Raw genomic sequence first — 23,743 nt, forward strand, 5'->3', positions numbered from 1 at the left:
ATTAATGACGATTAATGTTTTAAAAGTTATAAAAGTGATGACTTTCAACCGTAAAATATTTTATATTAACTGTGTGTTTAACAGTATTAATTTGTACTTACATAAATAAATACCAGTAAAATTTTGGTTTTGAACAGTTTATTCATGAAATAATCGCAACAAATTGCACTCGATCTCTAAAATTAATATAGAATTTTTGTCCTAGTGACATTTTGACATAATTTCACTCGCCTTCGGCTCGTGAAATTAAAACTGTCAAAGTGTCACTCGGGAAAAATTCAATAATTTTAGAGCTCTTGTGAAATTACTACTGATTATTTCATTCATAGGAGATTCTGACCAATAGAAAGCTACAGAAATCTGAATTAAATCGATAATTTTTGATAATTGCCCGTCGTTAAGTATATTACGTCAGATGCCCTTCGTTGCTACGAAAAAATACATTCAGTGACATTAATGACAATTAATGTTTTAAAAATTATAAAAGTGATGACTTTCAATCGTCAAATATTTATAAAACCTTTGTGTTTAATTGTACTAATTTGTACTTACATAAATAAATTACAATAAAATCTTGGTTTTGAACAGTTTTATTCATGAAATAATCGCAACAAATTGCACTCGAACTCTAAAATTAATATATAATTTTAGAGCTCTTGTGCAATTACTACTGATAATCTAAATGGGGCAGTCAATGAGGGTATTTGGCTCCGAATTCCATCCTACTACATCGATTTACTTGATATTTTCACAGTAAGTAGGGAATAGCTCAAGAAACAAAGTCTACCCTATGCCGATGTGTGCTTTTGTCTTGGGGGCGGTTCCCACCCCTTCTCGGGAATGAAAAATGGTATGGTTAAAATAGTCACGGAAGAGGCTAGAGAACTTAATTTTAAGCAAACACTGTTCTATAATTATTTTTTGAAAACTCAATACTTTTTGAGTTATTCGTGGTTGAAAATTGGCCATTTTCATTGAAAAATGACATCTTTTCATGTTCAAATCGGTTTATTCAACTTGAAATAACAGAGAAACGATCGATTTTAGGTGTATAATGATACTTACAACTTTTATAGTGCTTGAAAAGACCTTTAAAATGAGCAATACTAAATGTTGATTACATTCAAACTAAGCGAGATATTCTGCAAAAAAGTTGATGACTAATGTATTTTAAGAAGAAATGAGAAAGAAGTATATTTAACGGGCAGATTGCAATTGCGCGCAGCGGTCAGGGTTCTCAACAGGGTGTCTAAGTTTTATTTACTTCTTATTCGTTTTGAACGGAAATTTTGCTAATTTTAAAAAATTAATTAATTAAAAAATTAATATATTATATATTATACAGTACAATTTTCAAAGGAGGAAGACCTAACTCTTCGGTCCAAACCTAACTTTTGGGTATTAGAGTGTAGAGTACCCCAGGAGCGGCGGGTGTAATTTCCTCACCAAAATAATCTTATACCTGAGTTTGGAAGGGTATGTCATAATCCGACAGGTATTTTCCTCACCAAAACTGAAATGGTTGTTTCAGGTAGATTTTACTAAAAGCCATTCAAGGAAATTATTTATCTACTATAAAATTACAGTAGGTACCTATAATAAATAAATTAATTAATTTTATAGTATTTTATTTTTAGTCATGTAATTGGAATTTTGACAAAAATGGCATGTTTAATAGAAAGTAATCTCGGTATTTGAAAATTTTATTTTTTATAAGGTGAAAGTTTTAGAAAGTGAAGAAGTGTTCTGGAGGCAATAAAATAAATTTTGGTGCGAAACTGAATACTATTGGGGCAAATTTTACAATAACTAGAAGTAGCCTACAACATAATCATGAACCAGATCTGCAGAAGATAGATCGAAAAATTGTTTCTAACTATTGTAAACGTAGAGCCGAAGAGAATATACTGAAAAACCGCCAAAAATCATTCGCCAAGAGCTTGCAGCTAATTTGCCTGAAACAATTACTACGATTGATGTCTGTTACATAAGAAAAAATATATATAATTATCGACGAAAATGATGCCTGGTCGACTTCCTTCCAATATTGATGAGGTTCAAGAATTTGTGAAGAGCTGTGCTCAAAAAACAACCAAGGAAGAAAATTTTCTCTTTATAAACTGTGTCAAAAGTAAGATAACTGTATTTAGTTGTGAATGTGAAACAAATATAAGATTTTTAGCAACATTGAATTTTATACAGAGAGGGGCAAAATTATGGAATATATTCATTTTCTCTAAAATGGACGATTTTGGACAAAAAATCCCGAACCACATCGATTTTTATTTTTAAATCACAATTTTTTGGCATATCTATATTTCATATTAGTGACGTCATCAATCAATCAATCAATCAATAATTACATTAATGTTTATATTACTGAATAGAGAATTTAACACCCTTTCAAATAAGCTACCACACGACCCCTATTCCCATTTAAAAAAATCATTGATTACGTGATCACGCACAGTTAGATGACGTTACTACTATTAAAATATAGGCCAAAAAATTGTAATTTAAAAATAAAAATCGACCTGTTTCGGGGTTTTTCTCCAAAATCGTCCGTTTTAGAGAAAATTAATTTATTCCATAATTTTGCCCCTCTCGTATATTATATGTATGGCACAATTACCGTACCACATATTATTTGCAATTATTCACTATTCATGGGCCAATTAATGGGCATTATATTTCTTTATTATACCTACTGTTTACTGTCAAACAAAAAAAAAACAGAAACTTAAAACAATCTTTTCTATTTGTTAAAATCAGAAATTTTTAAAGCTCTCGAAATTGAGTTTAATCCTAGTAAAGTCTTTGTAGATTTTGAAAAGGCTATATTTATACATAATGCAATCATTCAAATGTGTCCAAACACTGAAATACATGATTGAAGATTTCACCTAAGTACACCAAACTTGGTATAGAAAATTCAGTCTCTTGATTTAACATCAGAATATACAAATGATTCTGAAGTAGGCTCAAACATACTTTTGGCCTTACATTATATAAAACCGGAAGACGTATCAGATTGTTTTGTGTTTGATTTAATGTCATGCAAACTATAAAATGAATTTTTTTTATTACTGCAGTCTGCAAGTAAGCTGAGAAAAATGTAGAACATTTACGTACGACTAGTCTATTATTTTACAAATAATGACATTATTTCGAAGTCTATTAAGTACGATATAACGCCCAAGGGGGTGTTATAGAAAAATAACGCCCTATCGCCTATTAAATTTAAATAACGAGTTAAATACTGTCAAGTTGACAAATAAAACTCTAAGTAAAACTATGGTTACCACAATTACGTTACGACTATTTCTGGTAAATGTACTTATTCGAAAACTAATTAATTCAAAATTTATTCAATTTTTTTGCATATAAAGAATAATTTAGTCGGACATTAAACGTTGAAGGCATCACGGGTATTATAATAATAAAATAATAACGCTTTCGGTCAACGTATATACCTCGGGCCGAAGGCCCTCGGTCTATACACTATTGACCTCAAGCGTTATTATCCTTATAATATCCTTGGTACCTTAATAACTATAATAAGTTATCAGTCTAATCAAATGACTATAATGGATTTTGTAAAGTGTGTTTCTTATTATAGTAAATAATAAATAATAAGTTATACGTTTTGCACATTATCTATATTATAAACTATTATTACAACGTAAGGAAATGAATGTCTTTTATTCGGATTTCGGATGCTTTCATAATAATCATTCTTAAATTACATCTATATTTTTTATTTTATTACCTGAGTGAGTTGGTGAGGAAAATACCTACCGGATTAATACGAACCCTTAAACTTGGTGAGGAAAATACCTGTCGGATTATATGGTTCTACTGGTTGGTGAGGAATTTACCTCCGCCCCCCAGGAGGTATTTGACCGCTGCGCGCAATCACAATATACCGTATTTAACCCCTCATCCACCAGAATTTAAATATATCGTTTTCCTTCTACAATACTTTTTATTATAATGTTATTTATATGTTCAAAAAGTTGGACTGGTTTAAAATGAATGGTTTTTGAAAAAAAAAATAAGATAAATTATAGAGCGCGTTTTTAAATTTTCTTAAAAATCTACCTTTTTCTCCATGTAACTCGAAAATGATAAGAGATACGAAAAAAAGATATCACACAAAAATGTAGGGTTTTTCAGATAAAAATTTCCTTTTTATTTTTCATTACTGTATCTCTTATCATTTTCAAGTTACATGGAGAAAAAGGAAGATTTTTAAGAAAATTTAAAAATGCTCTCTATAATTTGATCTTTTTTTTTTCAAAAACCATTCATTTTAAACCCGTCTTAATTTCTAAACATAGAAATAACACTATAGTAAAAGGTATTGTAGAAGGAAAACGATACATTTACATTTTGGTGGATGGGGGTTAAAATTACTTCGCATTTTTTCTGAAAACACATTAGTTATCAATTTTGTTTGCCGCATATCTCGCTTAGTTTTAATGTAATGGACCCTTAATATAGCTCATTTTAAAGGTCATTTCACGCACTACAAAAGGTATTGGTAGCATTATACACCTAAAATCGACCGTTTCTCTGTCATTTCAAGTTGAATACACCAATTTGAGAATGAACCAAAAAACAAACTATTTTCACCTACCATATCTCTTTTTGTATTATAACTAGAAGAGTTATGGAGGAAAGCGTCTCTTTTTTTTTTTATAACTTACAAAAATGTTAAATATCGTTTTTTTAGTTAGATGCGTAGTTTTTATGGTATTCGCAAAAAACCGTTCGAAAAGGTATTATGATTCAATGAAAATGGCCAATTTTCAACCACGAATAACTCAAAAAGTATTCAGTTTTAAAAAAAATTATAGAACAATTTTTGCTTAGAATTAGGTTCTCCAGCGAATTCCGTGATAATTTTAACCAAAAAATTTTCCACCCCTAATGAGGGGTGGGAACCACCCCCCAAGATAAAAGCACACATCGGCATAGGGTAGACTTTGAATTAGGAGATAAGTAGAGGCTAGGCCCAAAATTTCATTAAAATCCATGCAGTAGGATAGAATTAGGAGGTAATATCCTATTCCTGCTCCCATTGACTGGCGTAAAAGTTAAACTGACAAATTTACTTTCTTATAAACATTTATAGTGAGATTAACTTGCCAATTTATACGAAAAGTAAGTATTTTTAAAGGTACAATAAGTCTTATTTGACGTTAGTAAAATGGAGAAATGTCAGTTATTCATAGAATAAACTACTATTTGTCGTTGGTGAAACCGGCCAATAAACAATCAGAATTAAAAAAAAACATACAATATGCAAATGTCCGGAATTTTTGACCAGAACTGTATATAAAACTATACAAATACTAATACCAATTATACGACCTTTCGACCTTTCCACCAGCTGCCAGCCAACAAAATTATTCTTTTCACGTTTTGTCCAACCAAAAGTAAAATGACATGCATTCGTCTTGATGGTTCTTCACATCCTTTACGTGGTGCTATTCGATGTATAGGAATGAATGGGTATAAATAAAGGAATGTATTCATACTTCACACTTTTGTATATACAGGGTGTATATATTTAGTTCAATTAACAATATAGTTAACCTGTTAAATCAATGTATTTTTATAATGTTCACTGTAATGTTTGTTGTAGTCTCGGTTGTAGTATTCTGAAGTTTTGCTTGTTTTGATTTTTGTAGAATTTTACATTGTTTTTTATGTAATCTATTAATAATTCTGCGGCCTTGCTTGTGTATTCTTTTAATAGTGTATTATTGTGTTTCAATTTATCAATCAAAGATAGAATAAAATTTTTTATTTTTTTAATATAACGCGGGCACATAAATTTGATACACCCTGTATATTGATTTGTAAATATTTATTAGAAGTTAACTTTCACGCAAGGTGGTTTCTCCTTAATGAATTTTTCCATGAAGAATATTAAAAACATTTGTAAATAAAAGTGAAGTGAAAGTTATTTAGGATTATTATTTTAAACCGATTGTTTATTACGGGAAAGGTAGAAGTCATAGGTAATTAGTTCTTAGAAAATTAAGGTAAAGAAAGTTTGGAATTTTAATCTCTTTTTGTTTAACCCCGAGTAAAATTTGTAGAATTTCCCGAAAGTAATTATTATGATGGTAGGAATAATTTTGAAACAATGAGTGGGTTCTCGAATGCAAAAAAGGATGGGGAGAGAGAATTGTTTCTGATTGGCTTGGCAATTTGGAATGGGGAAAGTTTTGTTTGAATGTTGAGACAGTTTGGAAAAGAAAAGATCATTGTGTTACCGGCAGCCGAGAGGAGCAGTCAAAAGTTTTCGTGAGTAGTTCAGAAGCAAGTACTAGTGTTTTGATAGTGAGAGTAGCTGAAAAGTGGAACGAGAGACAAATCAAATCGAGAAGAAATACCTCTTTGATTCTGTAAAGTCCAAGAGAGTAAGTTACAAGAATTATCATTATTAAAATTATTTGTGACACCAAGTAAAAAAGATACTTGGGTCTCAGGAGATTATTGTGGAGAGAAAGAGAGGAGAGAGTTTTGGAGTTTATTGAACGAGTACTGGCTTGTGTTTTGGAGAAATAGTTGCTGGTATCCTGCTGGATTGTTTGCTGAGAACGGAGAGGGCTTTGATTGGTAGCCTAACATAATCAACAAGGAGGAGCTGTTTGGGTCAAGAGGAGACATCATTGTGTGTGAATCAAAAAGGTCAGTCAATAACCTATGTGATAGATTTTTTTATAATCAGAAGTTAATTTTTTTTACGTAAAAGCGTATGAATTTAAGATTCCAATATTTCAAAAATTTAATAGGAAGTATAAGTAATTTTGCGAATACCAAATTTGTTTGTTTAGCTTGTTTTTTATTAAGGGTATCAAGAACAAAGCGATAAATATTTGTTTGAATTAGATTAATTTATATGGTAAAAGTTTCTTTTGGACAGTTATGCCCACAGGATTTAATTGATAAATTTATAGAGCATTGCTTTTGATAATAAAGGTATTTATGTGTTTATTTATGATTTTTCTATTTATTTCCTTTTCCTATTTTATCCCGAAACGGATCAACTAAGAGATACTGAAACCACGAGAAAGGATAAGTATAACCTAAGAGAATTTAATTAAATTTTTTTTGACAAAAGGCACCCTGAGATTTTTTCTTAATATTTTTATGTATGATTTGCGTTAATTAAATAATTGATCAAATAAATAATAATTAATATAAAAGTAATAGAAAGCAGATCATAACAGTATATATACACACTATTAAAAGAATACACCAGCAAGGCCGCAAGTGGATAATAATAGACTTCGCTGACAAAACTTGATTTTCTCCTCAATGTTTTGTGTCTTTTTAAACATCGAATTGACAATTTCAAACGTTTCATGTCTTGAATCCATATTAGAATTGAGGGGACTGTATGCTAAGGAGTACAAGTGATAAATTGGTTTAATTGAGAAAAACGAATTCAAAGTTAAATTTACATAGTAAATTCTACAGCGAATTAATCATTTTCATGGACTTATTTTGAATTAATTTTATACTTTTTATTTATCTAATTGTAAAAGCTTTTGTAAAGTTAGTGTTTATTTTCATTCAAAATATTTGAAATTTGGAAAAAACGTTCGCACTCAGCTTCAAATTTTGCACTTGTTTCTCTTTGCCACTTAAGTACCTTACGAATTTCTTAAATTCGTAAACTAAAATAAAAGAAAAATTACGTAAAAATTAAACGTTTTTATTTATGAAAAATTACTTGGTATATTTTGTGTTATTATGTCATTTATTTTGAATACTCTTTTAAGGGCTTGATTTGCAAAGATACTAAACGATTCATCTCACCTAATGCAACATCTTACAAGCAAAGGGATACAAGTGAAGTTATACCTGTTTACCGCAAACTGCTTTTAAATATTTCGTAAGTAGTCAAATTAGAACCTGCGATATGTCCCCACCAGTAGTTTAATTCAACTGTATCTCTTTGCCACTAAATTTTTAGTAGTACATATCTATTATTATTTTGTGCACTTAACTCAGTTTACAATATTTTGTCACTTGTACCCCGTAACAACTAATCCCCTCAATTATTTGTGTAGCCAGTATTGGCATATTATGTTGATAAAATGTAGGTACACCAACAAACACTTTTTGTACACCTTCAGATGTGAATATCGAGTAAACAGAAAAGAAAAGTAATAGTACATTGTTTACCGGGTAGGAAAAGCTTAACATTCCTGGACGACTGTGAAGATTGCTAAGTCGAGGCGCAAGCCGAGACTTAGCAACACAGAGTCCAGGAATGTGGCTTTTCCTACGAGGTAAACATAATATTTTTCCGCAAATCGTTTAAAATTCGACAGATATTGATTGATTTAAAAAAAAACGCGATAATTTTATTCCCAAATAAATGGTGCTTTGAAATTCCTAATAAAATTACTTGGGTTACTATGGAAACGTATTGAGGTTGAATTGTCAAACTTGACGCTTATAAATTTAATTGCTGGTGTTCTCGAAAGTAAAATGATAAGTGATGATGAAATTTCCATTCCTGGGACTCCTCCAGAGCTGGTTGAGGCAGTGAATACTGCTTCATTAGAATTATTGCCAAAGAAATCAAGAGAAAAGTACGAAAATGCATACAGACGTTTTATGGATTATCGCATGAGTAAAAATACGAGTTCTTTCTCAGAAAATGTTGTAATGGCATACTTCCTAGACCTTTGTTTAAAGATGAAATCTTCAACATTATGGGCCAATTATTCAATGCTGAAGTCAACCCTTGCACTTAAACACAATGTAGATATATCTACATACTCAAAACTTCGTTCTTTATTGAAACGGCAAGCTCAAGGTTATAGGGCAAAGAAATCTAAGATTTTAACGAAGGAAGAAATTGAAAAATTTATCCAGGAAGCTCCAGATAAAGAAAATTTAATGATTAAGGTAATTTACAAGGTTTTAATAGCAATGTGTTTTCTATCATTTATGTAGAACACTAACAACTGTACGGAAATATCATTTCCTTACAGTAAGGAAATGACATTTCCTTACAGTAAGGAAGTCCTGACTTTTTCTTCAAGAAATTTTGACAGGAATGTCAAAATTTCCTGGCGATTTGCGGAAATAGTACATTGTTTACCGGGTAGGAAAATCTTAACATTCCTGGACGACTGTGAAGATTGCTAAGTCGAGGCGCAAGCCGAGACTTAGCAACACAGAGTCCAGGAATGTGGCTTTTCCTACGAGGTAAATATACTATTTTTCCGCAAATCGTTTAAAATTCGACAGATATTGATTGATTTAAAAAAAACGCGATAATTTTATTTCCAAATAAATGGTGCTTTGAAATTCCTAATAAAATTACTTGGGTTACTATGGAAACGTATTGAGGTTGAATTATCATTTATGTAGAACACTAACAACTGTACGGAAATATCATTTCCTTACAGTAAGGAAATGACATTTCCTTACAGTAAGGAAGTCCTGACTTTTTCTTCAAGAAATTTTGACAGGAATGTCAAAATTTCCTGGCGATTTGCGGAAAAATATATTATTTAGCAAAGCGGAAGGAAGAAAAAAAACTGTAGTTTTAAAATGTGTGGTACGTACTTAAATGAGACAATATTTATTCGAGGAAACCTCAAGGTCATGAAATATTAGAATAAATGTAAAATTGATGGATTTCAGATATGCAAATTTTCTGAAACTGTATTCTTTAGCATGGCTTAACAAGTTAAATATGTATATAGAATAAAGCAACATGATTGTAACATAAATTACATTTTATTTGTTTTTTGACGTTTCGATTTCCACTGCGGAAATAGTTTTCAAAAAGAAATAATCTTAAGGTTAGGTATTACATCTGTTGAACTAAGTAAAAGTTGAGACAGTTTTGGCTTCGAATTGCAACTGAATAAAATTGGTATACATTTTTATTTTATATTAGTATTACTCCTTTGAATAACATAGGTCCATTTTCCGTTGGAACTTACCACACTGAACAGACGGGGTCGTGAATTGCAAGTTCTAGAATTCCCTCTTGTCTTCTTCGCTTCAGCATCCATCTGGCTTGCAATTTTTAGAAGCCATGGAGGTGTTACCAGGAAAATGGTTCAATACGTTTTCAATTAAATATCTTTTAAAAATATTTTTAAAATTTTTTAAAAGGTTGAAAACTTTGTCTTTTCGAAGATCGAAATGTTAAACAGCAGTTAAAATGTAATTTTCACTACAATCAATTAGGTAAGCGTGTATGAAATAATAAATATAGGTCAATAAAAATATTCATAAATATGTATTAGAAGTTTCCAAAAATTCCAATGAACCTATATACGAACTTTAACTATAATAAATGTTTTAAATATAATTTACTGTTGATACTGTGAGAAAAATGAAATATTAATAATTACATACTAGGTATATCGAGAGAGTATAGAATCAGGGGTCACCAATTGGCGGACCGCAGACCGTAGACCAGTTCTGTGCGGATCGCGATTAAATTCAGAATATTATAGTGTTTTGCAATTTTGAAAACGTTTGGCTCTGAAATTGTGTACTATGTTTGGCTCAACTTTTGTGTTCGAAGCCGCTTTTCAGGAATGAACTTTATTTATTTAAATCGGTACAGATCTCAGCTAACAGATGAATCTCAACTCCCTAATGAGAATCAGTTGCACTAAACTCATTCAAAACTTCAGACAGGTTGTACATAAGTACAGTAGAACCCCGATTATCCGTGCTCCTCGGGACCGAAGGGTGGCACGGATAATCCGAACATGTATTTCTTATGTATAATACATATGTATACACATACATATGTACCTACCATAAAAAATAACAGAAAAAAATAAATCTTTCATTATGAGTCTCTCTTTCGTCATATAGAGTTTCCGTCAAGTGATTTACGATGACGCTATTTTTATAAAACCTCAAAAACGCAACTTAGCACGGATAATCCGCAGTACGGATAATCCGCACCCAGATAATCGGGGTTCTACTGTATATTTTTTGAAGTTATACTTCTTTACCGGCGATAGAGGGTGAATTTTTATATGTTAAAACCTATCAGCCCGGCGCATGCGCATTATAACTTTGTTCTGATTGGATGTTCAAATGACATGTCAAAAATTATCCGATATGGCAGCTGTAGGACAGCTGTGGTTTGGAGGTAAAGGTAAAGGTAAACAAATGTATAATATATTAGTTTTATTGTTGTGAGGACAGAAACAAAAAAGTTTATAATATTGTAGTGACTTTTAAATAGTTTTTAAAAGCAACAGGTACGTAATAATTGTTAATGTATCATGGGTATAAACCGAGGTATAAACCTACCTATTTGATCTGCCAAAATACATAGTATGTAATACTTTTATTTATATAATTTGATTACCATCAAAATTTCTATCAATATTCACCTAATATATTGTTTTTTTACTCTATGTTTTGTTGTATTTTTTCAATTCTAAATCATTTCAATTCAAAATTAAAATAATTTGATCAATTTTCAAAATATCAAAATATCACAAGTTTAATCCGTTTAGTTAGTCGATCTTCGTAAATAATGACACATAGTGTCCGTGGCTAAGCGAAAAAGGCGAATGAATTCCAATACCAACCGCTCTTATCAGCGCTGGTTCGAGTCCCAATAGAAACTTTCTTTTTTGTTTTTTTTAATAAATTTTATGATTGTAAGTATATTTATTATATAATTGTATTTTCAGAAAATACGTATTTAGTTAAAAAAATTTTCGACAATTAATGTTCAGACATCATTTGTGGCTTGTTTAATGTGTTTGTGTGTGTTTTATTCTTTTATTATTTTAATTTTTGGCACTGTTCTAATAAAAATGTTTGAGAAGTAGTAAGTATAAATTAGTTTAATATTTAAACAAAATATAAATAAAAAGTATATTAATTTCGTTTAAATCATATAATAGAAGTATAACTTCTTACGTGCGTACAAAGTACACACACATTCTTTTTTAAATAGGAAACAATTTTTTTAAACAAATTAAAAATTACCTTTTTTTCGAAAAATGTATTTTTAGTTTTTTTGGGTAATTTTAACCCTCGTAAGGCGGTGCGGAGTGCCGCTGCACCCCAGACCTCGTTTTTCTCACCCATCTTTTTGATTTTTGTCCATTTTTTTATTCGCATTAAATTCAATTCTAAACGCATTTCACCCATTACAGCATTTAAAACTATTTGCGTTTACGTGTTTTTTTTTTGAAAACTGATTGTAAGGTGCAAATGATGAAAATTTCATCCTGAATTAGACGTCTCTGCCGTTCCACCTGGAACTAACAGAGCTATGGGACAATGTCAGTGTTATTTATGTCAGAGAAAAAAGACCGAAAGTCCCGGCATAACTGTATTGTGTATAAAAACTTTGTGTTGCTCACAATGTGAAAAATTTCATGTGTTTGTCTCGGAGCGATAATATTGTTTTTTTTTAAGAAGAAATGAGTACTTTGTTTGTAAAATTATGTTACATAATATTATGAAAAACAAGTCCTAATTATCTTTCAAATCAATTCCCCCAACGTTCACATACATACAGAGTGAGTTTTATTTATGGAAACACTCAATTAGCTCGAAAATCACTTATAGATTTTGGTAGGTAGGGGTTTTCTTATACGGCCAACGTTACAGTGCTAATTACATTGTTGTCAGATCTTCCGTTTTTCTGGAAATCTAATGAACTTTCTTATTTCAAATGGAATACCCTGTATATTTTTTGCGTTTTAAAGTTCTTAAGAAATACTGATTCTTTTTCATATTATATTCTAGTTATTGCTACATTTATTAAAAAAAAAGTTTTAAACAAATTATAAAAATAATTTTTTTGGCCCAGGTAGACATTATTTTACGTTCTTTCAATCATTGGGAACAAAAAAGGTCTTTTTGAATTTTTCCCTAAAATTAATTGTTTCCGAGTAATAAACAATTCAAAACTAAACAAAAACCAATAATGACGATCTTCAAGGTTCAAAAACACAAGTAAAAAATATAATTTTTGAAATTACGAAGTACCTTAATTGAAGCTCAACTCTTCGTCTAATAATTGCCATAAGATTTTTTGGCTCGTTTTATTCAAAAACATTGCTTTTTAATTGTTAATTAAGTGCATATGAGAGGACGGGCGATCGGGCTGCAATAACAACTAAAAAACAATGTTTTAAAATGAAACAAGCTCAAATTACTTATCCTTATATAATAAAATAAGGCTTGAACTTGAATTTGGGTACTTCCCCGTTTCAAAAATAATATTTTTAATTTGTTTTTTTGAACCTTAAAATCGACATTATTCGATTTTTTCCAGTTTTAAATTGTTTATAACTCGGAAAAAATTAATTTTAGAGAAAAATTAAAAAAGATCTTTTTTGTTCCCAATGATCCAAACAACCTAAAATAATGTTTACCCGGGCAAAAAAAATAGATTTTTATAATTTGTTTTAATTTTTTTTTTAATAAATGTAGCAATAACTCCGAAACTGTGACATTTCGGTATAGGGCTTATAACATGAAAAATAATCAGTATTTGTTAGGGACTTCAAAACGTAAAAAATATATCCGGTATTCCATTTGAAATAAGGAAGTTTATTAGATTTACAGAAAAACGGAAAAACTGACAACAATGTAACTAGCATTATAATATCCGCGGAATTAGAAAACCCCTACCTACCAAAATCTATAAAAATCGTGCAAGTTGTTTTCGAGATAACTGAGTGTTTCCATTATAAAACTCACTCTGTATATAAAAAAAATGGATATACGGATGGGGTGCAAATGCACCCCGCACCGTTGTTTACGTAAGAATCTAAGCACCGCCTTACGACGGTTAAACCAAAAAAGGTCTCTTATCATTTTTCTCAAAAGTTGATAGTTTTCGAGTTATAAGCGATTTAAAATCTGAAAAATGCGAAAATACGCATAAGCATTTTCGAGGCTTGAAAACTCATGTGTAAATTATTATTTTTGAAGTTGTCAAGTGCCTAAAATGAAGTATAAACCTTCAATTTCAAGATGCTAACGAGCAATCGGGACCTATTGCAATAGATACCGTTGTTTTTTAATCTTTATTCGTCGCTCTGAGGGTAGAGTGGACGCGCAAAATTAACAAATAAAACAACGTCTAAATTGAAAACAGAGCCCCGATTACTTATCAGAATCTTGAAACTGAATGTTTACACTTTAATTTAGGCACTTGACAACCTAAAAAATAATAATTTACACATGAGTTTTCAAGCCTCAAAGATGCTTATTTTCGCATTTTTCAGATTTTAAATGGTTTAAAACTCAAAATCTATCAACTTTTGAGAAAAATGACAGAAGATCTTTTGTTTAAGATAACCCAAAAAGCTAAAAACATATTTTCGGGGTCAAAAAGGTGATGTTTTGAATTTGTTAAAAAAATTGTTGAAACAATTTCGGCAAAAAATTTCGCCCGGCATCCTTCTGATTTGTTTATAATAGGGGATATTTTTTAACAAGAATCCGCAAAGAAACCGAATCAGAACAACCAGACACAGGTAGCATTAAATTCGGACCTCGGAAATGTCATAGGTTTTCGAAACGGACCTTCAGGATTCAGGGAACATAATTGGTTACCCCTGGCATAGAATATTTTCCTGATTGACCCAAAGATTTATAATGAAATTACTAACAAAGTTGTACACTACTGATTTCCAGTTTTGAGGACATAATCAATATCTACCTATACCTCGTCCAATTTACTTACCGTTGCACGTCATCTGCGCCATAGCCTGTGACACGATACCAACACGAAATATTTAGGCGGTGAGTGTGTTCTTTTTTAGAATCAAAATGATTCTAAAGGGGAACACACCTACCGCCTAGATATTTCGTGTTGGTAACGTGTCACAGGCTACGGCGCGGATGACGTGCAACGGTAAGTAAATTGGACGAGGTATATATGATGTAGGCGGACTATAAAATTCGTCATAATGACCATACGCCTATGCATATGGTTATACGTCAGGCATATCGTCAAACACTTGAATTTATTCGATCGTTAAACAATATGCCCAAGTAATCCTAATAATCGGCCAAACAATTTTTGTTTTCATCCATTTTCTAACAGTAAAATGTGAACACCTTGAATTATTCATGTCTGTCTGTCCGTCCGTAAAAACAACTCCGATATTAGAACAACTAGAATGACAAATGAGATGTCGAATGAGAGTTTATAACTGAAAGATGGTATCAAAGGTAAGGATTTTTACCTCGTACTTCCGATTCCAGAGGCGCAATCGGAAGTACTCTATTAGTCACTGAAATAGTACAAGCGATATATTATTCGACGCACCTTAGGAATAAGAGAACAAATATATACTTGTATAAATTAAATATAGACTTCATCCTAGAAATCCAATTGCTTGTTTAGTCTTATCTTTAGACTCCTCTTTGTAAAATTTCGGCGGTGCAATCATTGTATTTACCTTCAAAATTGGAAAAATTTGAAGGATTTCAAGTGTGTCTTTGAAACACTCAAAGAAAATACCCAAACACTGAAAAATATGTATATTACTTACGCCGAACCAGAAAACACATTAAGTGCTTAATTATATTTATCAGTTTAAATTCTGTTATCAAATAAATAAGGATTAGTCATATTATAAAAATATTATTCATTCAAAATTTCCGCAAAACTTCACTTTACCCAACTATTTATACACTCATGAACAAAAATATCGAAGATATTGAAATTATCGTGTAAAGTGATATTTTTTATATTGCATAGCTAACGTCGATTACATATACGTCGATTTTTAACCGGCGATTTTTATCGCCCGATATTTGACTGGTACAGCAAGCATGTGCTTGCAGACAAATCGATATTTACCGTTGAAACAATCAGTGCCGGCGAATACCGTGGCAGTGGCCGGCTGCTGAACGATATTTATCGTCACCGATTAAGCGGTCGGCGAGTGTGAAATGTCCCATTCTCGCATGAGGTTCACTATCGGAATTTGGACGGGCGATAAAAATCGCCCATTAAAAATCGATGTGTATGTATTTAGCGTTAGCCCTCCCAATCTCTTAGGAATAGGATTTCTTTTCCGAATGCGATGTTTTAAAGTGTCATATAAATGCTCAATCGGATTAAATCTGATATGGGCTATATGATTACCAATATAATCTTTTAAATTGAATCTCATCAAGGTAAGTAATCACTATTCTATCGACATGAGGATGTGCGTTATCGTGCATTATCGTACCTTGGCACGATTCTGTCATATCCAATATGGCTGGTAAATTGCAAAACACGATTTTCTAAATTCAATGTACATGTCAGCTGTCATTCGCCTAATCACCTTCACAAGTTCGGAATGTCCTTTCCTTTTCTTTATACTGCTCCATAGCACTATAACACCACCAAAACTAACGCTCTGTATGAGGTTACAACTGACATCGTACCGTTCGCTACATGGAAGCCAGATTGATGAAACTCCATCTACGGAAGAATTGGCGAACGGTATTCCAGTTGTAACCTCATACAGAGCGTTAGTTTTGGTGGTTTCGACATAGTACTATGGAGCGGTATTGCTTTGAAAGGACGTACTGAACTTGTGGAGGTGATTGGGCGATTGACGGCTGACATGTACATTGAAAACCGGTGCCCCCCAAAATCCCCACAGCCAAAATCCCGACGGCCAAAATCCCGACACGCTAAAATCCCGACAGACCAGAATCCCGACAAATAAAAATCCTCACCTTTAGTATCATCCTTGGATTATAAGCTTTCATTTGACACCTCAAATGTCATTCTACCTGGTATAATGATGGAGAAGTTGTGTTTGCGGACAGACAGACAGACGGACGTGGATAATTCAAAGTTTTCACATTTTTTCAAAATTAGTGAAAACAATAATGGAAAAATCCTTCGCGAATTAATCAGTTTTAATTTATTTCCAAGTATGTAGGTGATGTTAGTATAATTAGCTAAATATAAATATATATAATATAAATAAATTTCATGTTTAAAATAATGCTGTAACGTAACAAAAATAGATGAATACCATAGTTTTGAAAATCTGACAGGATTTTTAATTTGTCGGGATTCTAGCCTTTCGGGATTTTGGCGTGTCGGGATTCTGGCGTGTCGGGATTTTGGCCGTCGGGATCTTGGCTGTCGGGATTTTGGCTGTCGGGATTTTGGGGTAAACCCAAAACCGGTGCATTGAAAACATTTTGGAAGATCATGTTTTGCTATTTGCCAGTCATATTGGATATGACAGATTCGTGCTAATGCATAATAAGGCACGTCCTCATGTACCTCGAATAGTGGATACCTACTTCCCTTGATGACATTCAAGTTAAAAGATTATATGGCCACCATATAGTCCATAAAGCCGGTCACTCACGACACTGCGGCGTCGTTCAATTTTGTCAAATTCGACTAACTGACAAAAATTTTGATCGTGTGTGACCGTGCATCCAACGAAATCGTTACAATTTTACCACAGAGAAACTGTATTCTATACTGCAGTACTGAAAAATTGATTTGATCGACGGTTTAAATTCGATTTTAATTTAAATACGGCCGGCGTAACATATTTAAATTCGATTGAGCATTTATATATACATTTTAAAACATCGCATTCCGAAAACAATCCTATTCCTATAACAGTGTGAGGGCTAAGGATTGCAGCCCAAAAAATTTCAATTCACATGATAATTTTAAAATATTTCATATTTTTTTCCATGAGTGTACCTATATGAAATTATTTACATAAAATAAATCCAACCAATCCATTAGAACATAATTCATATTGTCTTTTTTAATAAACAAAATGTACAAACCAGTATTGTATAAACAAATTACAATACCAAACAAACAATGCACATACCCCAACCACAAAGCAACATATTTGTTTTCCGCTTATTTTATACATATAAAAAAATGCAATACCACAGAAAGTTATTGAATGTTGATGAATAAATGATTAAACAAGCCATAAATTCTGCATTCCAATGATCATAGTAACATATTGACACCTTTAGAAATGATAACAAATAACAATGGTAACAAAAAGGTATAATGATTTTTATAGTTTTTGTGTCATTCTGCACAAAAGCGATCCATTTGCCAGTAATAAAGGGATTACAATTTATGATTTTGGACCCTGAATTCAGTGATGAAAAACCTGGAAATACAGAAATAATTAATAAACCTGGTAAAAGTAACAATAAGGAACATTGTGATGAAGATCAGGTATAATGGTCAACTTTCCAACTGTTGGAACAAAAAACGTACTAATATGTTCCTAGGGGACCCCCTGGCTATAATTCTGTTCAATATAATGCTGGAATGGGTAATAAAAAAAGGTGAACTAAGTCAAATTTGACGATGTCATAATCCTAACAAGATCCAAGCACACATTGAAAGAAGTAACATTAAACATTAAAAAACAGAAAATAAACAAAAAGTAAACCTTAACATCAATGAAGAGTAGTTGAAATACTTCAATAATTACTTACAACTGGATAATACAGAGCAAATGAGACAACCCAGATGCAGTAGTTTTGAGTAGGGACCATTGTGTTCCTCTGTTTTGTGATGGGGTTATTTAGCAAGTACTCTGAAGATCACTGATGATGATCTGATGGTTTGGATTAAAATTTCAATGTTTTATTAAACATATAATATCAATAATTACATTGAAAGTTTTTACTTCATTATAAAGTTTTTTGAATATTGTTAGCTACTCTAAGCAGTACTGAGGATCCCCACATCATCACATGGAAAGGGATAAGATCCCTTGATCCTAACACTTGTGGAATTTCACGTCAGGGCCGCCGCTAAAGTGTTGGCCGCCCGTGTGCAACTTAATATTTGCCGCCCCCCTTTTAACACTTTAGTCGCTTCAACATAGGTACTAGTATTTAAAGAAATGTGCAGGAGATACATCGTAACCGTAACGGGTATATGAAAAATAATTGCTCTGATCCCGACGTTACTTTTAGACCTGGATCCCGCGTACCAAAAAAAAGTTGATTAATAGCAAGCTGAAAATTTGTTAATAGCTTAACAGTGTCTAGTCGGACAAACTTTGATATATGGGAACACTGGAACAGGGGAAGTTTTAATTGTGGAACAGTGTAAAAATTTGGAACGTCAGACTACGAAAACGTTCCACGTATTTTGTCGGACATAACTTCCAATTGATTTGTTACCATCTCATTAAACTCTCATGCAAAAATCAGACTGGTGTCTATGACCAACAGGGCATTTTAATGAGTGAAACACGAGGAACATGTCAAATGACAGGAATCATGTTGGTTAGTAATAGCAGTCTGATTTTTGCATGAGAGTTTAATGAAAGGGTAACAAATCAACTGGATGTTCTGTCCTGACGTTCCAAATTTTTAAACTGTTCCACAATTAAAAAGCTTGCTATTAATCGACTTGGCACGCGGGATCCAGGCCTATTTGAAATACAGCAGTGTGCAAAAGAAACGGGCACACTACTATATATCTATTACAAACAAAATCGTTTATCAAAAGCGAGTCTAAAATTATCAACTTCTCCACTTAGACTGAAATACTTATAACCCATCTATAACCATACTCATACATAAGCATCAAGGAACAACTATAACAGAGCAACCATCTAGTAATAAAAACGATTTTTTTAAACCATCGGGTAATAAAAAAGACTTTTTTATTATTCAATGAGAGCAACTTATCAAGCACTTATCTAAATTCTCGGAAAGTATCCTATTGTCGTGTGGTACTCTCTTAACAAATCATAAATGTTCAGAATTTGAAAAATTCGCAAAAATTCGCATATGGACCACCTAGATAAAAATACCCTTAAAGTCCGAAGACCACCAGCCACTTTGAATTAAAAAGCATTCCCGGAACTACTTTATGACTACAGCTGCAAAAGGGCAGTTTATATAATAAATAACATTTTCTGGCATTTATGTTTAGATTGTTTGGAATATTAGAGTTTATAGAAATATCTGAATCATTACTATTTGTTTCTTGAATTTATTTTCTTTAAAAAAAAATTATCGTCAGTGGACTGCTTTTGGCCGCCCCTATAATCAGCCACCCGTGTGTGATGCACACTTTGCACACAGGGTAGAGGCGGCCCTGTTTCACGTTAAAGTTTCATACATTAGTCAAACTTTGGCGGCAAAAATCCTCCTTAAACATAAAATGCATCGCTCTCGCATACAGTTTAACACTGCATAAGAATTGACAGTCGATGATTATCATCAGGGATTAGCTTTTTGTCAATGGTCTCAGCAGAAAACGCATGGTGACTGATTCTTTTTTATTGTGTGCTTTTTGGAGATGAGGCTACATTTTACAAGGATAGAACAGTGAATCAGCATGATTTTTATTACCATGCATCAAGCAATTCCTACTTTATTTAACAGTCATAGTCAAACTAGGTGATTAGAAATATTTGGGGTGGTATTGATAAGAACTATGTGATTGCGTAAGTACCTGATGTTAACTATGCTGATTCCATTAATTTTGACTTCACCTCAGACCTCGTCTAATCCTTCTCTGAATATAGATTCCTAATATAGATTAAATAAAAGTGGTAATAAGACCAAACCCTGTCGCACTCCTCGTCAGATTCGTATATCTTCGCATGTTATATTATGCTCTATTTCAATTGTTGCCTTTAGTGCCAATATAGGTACTTCTGAGATAATTCGCAAGTCTTGTTCATCAATTTCTGTCATTCTTTGAATTTTCAATCATCTTTTGATGGTTCATGAGGCCAAATGCTTTTCGATAATCAATAAAACATGCATATGCATCTACATTTATGTCTCTGCATCATTGTGTTAACACATTTAATCAAAAAGAACTTCTCGTGCTTCCAATCTATTTCGTATCATACAGGGTGAGTCATGAGGAACTGTACATACTCCTATCTCGTATAGAGGCTCCTATGGGGAATAACAAATGACCATTAAAAAGTGTCTGCTCCCCTCCTTGTTTAATAATATACAGGGCGAGTTTCGCATTTTGACAGAAATTTATATTCGTCATAATTTTTGAGCGGTCAGATCGATGTGTCTCTTATTTTGGTCAATCGTTACACTATTACCACCTAATCAACTGATTTATTCAAACTAGGAAAAAATCAGGTCCGGCTTTAAAAAATTAGTTCGTTTCGGTCTTAGAAAAAATTTCACCCTGTATACGCTTTTTGAAAACTCTAATATGAATTTTACAAATTAGACAAACAGGCAATTAAAATGGCATATTTATTTTTTTCCCCACACGATTACTTATTTTTTTATAAAAAATAATCAAATTTGACTATGAAATAAAAGTTTGGTAAAGTAAACCATAGATTAAAACAAGTTAACTTTTATTAAAAAAAATTAATTTTTTTTAACAAATATTTGATTTATGTTACCACCCAATCAACTGATTTATTCAAACTAGAAAAAAATCAGGTCCGGCTTTAAAAAGTTAGTTCGTTTGGGTCTTAGAAAAAATTTCATCCTGTATACGCTTTTTGAAAACTCCAATATGAATTTTACAAATTAGATAAATAGGCAATTAAAATGGCATATTTATTTTTTTCCCCACATGAGTACTTAATTTTTTATAAAAAAATCAAATTTGACTATGAATAATAATTAAAAGTTTGGTAAAGTGAACCATAGATTTAAAACAATTTACTTTTATTACAAAAATTCATTTTTTTGAACAAATATTTAATTTATGTTACCACCCAATCAACTGATTTATTCAAACTAGAAAAAAATCAGGCCCCGATTTAAAAAATTATTTCGTTTTGGTCTTAGAAAAAATTTCACCCTGTATACGCTTTTTGAAAACTTTAATATGAAATTTACAAATTAGACAAGTAGGCAATTAAAATGGCATATTTATTTTTTCCCCACACGATTACTTACTTAATTTTTTATTAAAAAATCAAATTAACCTAAAAATGAAAAAAAAAAAGGATGAAATCACGGTATAACTCGCTACAACGTTCCATTTTAAATTTTTTTTCTGAAATTTTTACAGCTCATATCTCTTACCACTGTGAAGACTATGACAATTGTTGTAGACTTTCAGTCTTCTTCTCGTAAAAGTTATGAATTTAAAAAAATAAAAGGTGCAGATTCGTGAATTGCAAAGTTAAATCGCAAAAATTAAGTGAAAAAATTTAAATTTTATCTATTTGACCACGTCTATGTTAAACTATAGAGTCCAAAGAGAAGTGTTATGGGGAGTTTTAGATCTAGACGTGTTATAGAAAAAATGGCGAAACTTTTAATTTTAAGAAAAACGTTTAATTTTTTTTATTTTTATGGTTAAATTGCCATTTTGACAAATTTGATTTTTTAATAAAAAATTAAGTAATCGTGTGGGGAAAAAATAAATATGCCATTTTAATTGCCTATTTGTCTAATTTGTAAAATTCATATTAGAGTTTTCAAAAAGCGTATACAGGGTGAAATTTTTTCTAAGACCCAAACGAACTAATTTTTTAAAGCCGGACCTGATTTTTTTCTAATTTGAATAAATCAGTTGATTGGGTGGTAACATAAATCAAATATTTGTAAGAATAAAAAACTTAAAAAAATTCATTTTTGTAATAAAAGTTAATTTTTTTTTAATCTACCGGGTGGTGAATTGGAAAGCGGGCCATAGGAAACTCAATGTAAAATTCTAAACTGTTGAATTCCTGCTTCCCTAATTATTTTACATCAAAAGTCATAAGAAACTATTTGTAGAGAATTGAAATCTGTATTGAAAACAACTGTTAATATTGTTCTACGAACAATAATTATTCAAAATTTTGTAAAAATATAATACATTTTTCAGAGTAATACGCCAAAGTTAGGCCACACGCAATACCATAATGTGTATAAGGTTGCATTTGTTGACAATAAATTTATTATATTAACAATTTGAACTGTCAATTTTTTTATTTATTTTATCAATTACTGTTTAAAACACAATAAAGTTGATAAGATACCTTTAGTTAAGGAGAAGTATTAATAATAAAGATATCTTCTTCAGTCAATAATGTGCTCACTGTCAGTTAAATAATAACGTGTGGCCTAACATGCCCACACATACCTACTGCGGTAAATACATTATATTTTTCAAAATTTTGGAATGTGTTTAAATCGTAGAACAATTGTAACTTCTGTTTCTAATACAGATTTCAATCCTCTACAAATAACTTCCGATGATTTTTGATGTAACATAATTAGGGAAGCAGAAATTCAACAGTTTAGAATTTTACATTGAGTATCCTATGGCCCGTTTTCCGATTCACCACCCTGTATATGCTTCACTTTACCAAATTTTTAATTCATAATCAAATTTGATTTTTTTTATAAAAAATTAAGTAATCGTGTGGGGAAAAAAATAAATAATGTCATTTTAATTCCCTATTTACCTAATTTGTAAAATTAATATTAGAGTTTTCAAAAAGCGTATACAGGGTGAAAATTTTTTCAAGACCCAAACGAACTAATTCTTTAAAGCCGGACCTGATTTTTTTCTAGTTTGAATAAATCAGTTGATTAGGTGGTAATAGTGTAACGATTGACCAAAATAAGAGACACATCGATCTGACCGTTCAAAAATTATGACGAATATAAATTTCTGTCAAAATGCGAAACTCGCCCTGTATATTATTGAACAATGGGAGCAGACACTTTTTAATGGTCATTTGTTATTCCCCATAGGGGCCTCTATACGAGGTAGGAGTATGTACAG

General features: G+C 31.5%; 1 protein-coding gene across 1 annotated transcript in view; it reads right to left on the minus strand.

The window, feature by feature from the left end:
- Positions 1 to 23,743, minus strand: part of LOC114335571 (phosphatidylinositol 4-kinase beta) — a 488,466-nt gene that overhangs the window by 459,360 nt on the left and 5,363 nt on the right. The gene's annotated exons all lie outside the window — the stretch shown is intronic.

This window comes from Diabrotica virgifera, chromosome 6, assembly GCF_917563875.1.
Source record: "Diabrotica virgifera virgifera chromosome 6, PGI_DIABVI_V3a".
Lineage (NCBI taxonomy): Eukaryota > Metazoa > Arthropoda > Insecta > Coleoptera > Chrysomelidae > Diabrotica > Diabrotica virgifera.